This window comes from Belonocnema kinseyi, chromosome 4, assembly GCF_010883055.1.
Source record: "Belonocnema kinseyi isolate 2016_QV_RU_SX_M_011 chromosome 4, B_treatae_v1, whole genome shotgun sequence".
Classification (NCBI taxonomy): Eukaryota; Metazoa; Arthropoda; class Insecta; order Hymenoptera; family Cynipidae; genus Belonocnema; species Belonocnema kinseyi.
The window spans coordinates 108,189,150-108,190,760 of NC_046660.1; the positions used below are offsets into that span (position 1 = coordinate 108,189,150).

At 34.0% G+C, this 1,611-nt stretch overlaps 1 pseudogene; it reads left to right on the plus strand.

Annotated features, from left to right (window-relative positions):
• LOC117171044 overlaps positions 1 to 919 on the plus strand; it is a 22,510-nt pseudogene extending 21,591 nt beyond the window's left edge.
• The last annotated feature ends 692 nt before the right edge of the window (positions 920 to 1,611 follow it).

Genomic DNA, 1,611 nt, shown 5'->3' on the forward strand with positions numbered 1-1,611 from the left:
AGAGGGAGCTCTTCTTAATATTTTGACACCAAAATCATGTCGATACACCTTACCGACTGCGAGTAAAGCCACCCACGCTTTAACTTGACAGACTGTACCAACCCGATCAACCCAGTCCTCCCACCCTGTCACAAATCTCAAACCAAAATAACCTGAATATCCACAGAAATCTGTCTCAATCCTCAAAAATAACTTCTTCCCCTTTTCAATTTTACAATTCCTCAATTAATCTTTCACATTCACACTCTTCTATACACTTCCACAATCCACTCACCTCAAATTTCACCACAAATATCAGAAAAACTCAGCATCAATATTTCCCACTCATGTATTTTGTTGAAAATTGGACCTTTTTCGTAGAAAATCGATGTTTTTAGGCAAAAATTCATCTTTTTAAATAAAAATTGAATTATTTGGTTCAAATTTCATCTACTTTGTTGAAAGTACAATATTTCTTTAAAGATGCCAGAAATTTCAAGCATTTCATATTGTATTTAATATAGTACCTGCATTAATTTCATATAAAAGAACTTATTTCCCGTGTTGCCCGTACAGTTGAAAAATGTTTCTTTCTTAGCTTCTTCTTGTAAGTGTGTGTATGTGTGTGGGCGATGGGCGTAAGAAGCGAAAGGGGTTTGTAGTCGCACTAGTAATTATGATTTAAAAAATTGCGAAATGATATAAAACAATCATTTTATTTTTAAGGACTGCAATGTGGACTGGTGAAGAGATGGGAACTATGCGAGCAAATAGTTATATAACAAATCACAAATAATACGAAAAAAAATCTTCAATTTGTTATGTAGTCTGATTCAGGAAAATTTAAGCCTTTGGATTAGTTGTTTCTGTTAATGATGAAGTTCAGTGCATCGTCAAGAGAGTTCTACGGGTAATGAGGTATTTTTGTTCCGAATACTAAGATATATATATATATAATTAAACATTTGTCATAAGGACAACCGCAGGATTTCGCCGGGAGTGGGTGCTAATCTGAAAAATTGCACCCGCTTCCAGCGAAATCGCGGTAAAATTTCAGCCACAACCACGTATATTGAATTCTGGATTTAAGTACGGGTTCGGGCATGGCTTGCAGTGACATCCAGCATAAATCCAAAGATATTTTACCTAGATGCGGCAAGGGTCCTTCGACCACATTAAGGGGCGGGGTAGGGCCGGGGCGCATACTGAAAGTTGTTGAATTCCAAACCGAACGTGATTTTCTGTTTCTCGCGTTCGCCTTCGACATCACTATAGCAATATTTGCTATAGCTGAGTTGGTCGGCTGGCTCTGTACGCGAAAAATGTTGTGAAAACTGAATTACCTAATTGTATTAAAATTACAGAGAGCCTAAAATTATTCTATTTATTATTATTATTTTTAAATTGACTAATTTCTCTTACGGTTGGTTTGAAAAGAGACCTTTTCGAGATAATAAATAAATAGATTTAAAAAAATTCTTGTCGTACTTTAGAATTGTAGTGACATTTCAAAAATTCTTTTTTTAATAAACATAACATTTAAATGAAATTGAGATAAATTTTAAAATTAAATAAGATTTAGTTGAATTCCAAATTTAAATAAAATTTGTTTCAATTGTAGCTAAATTCAAC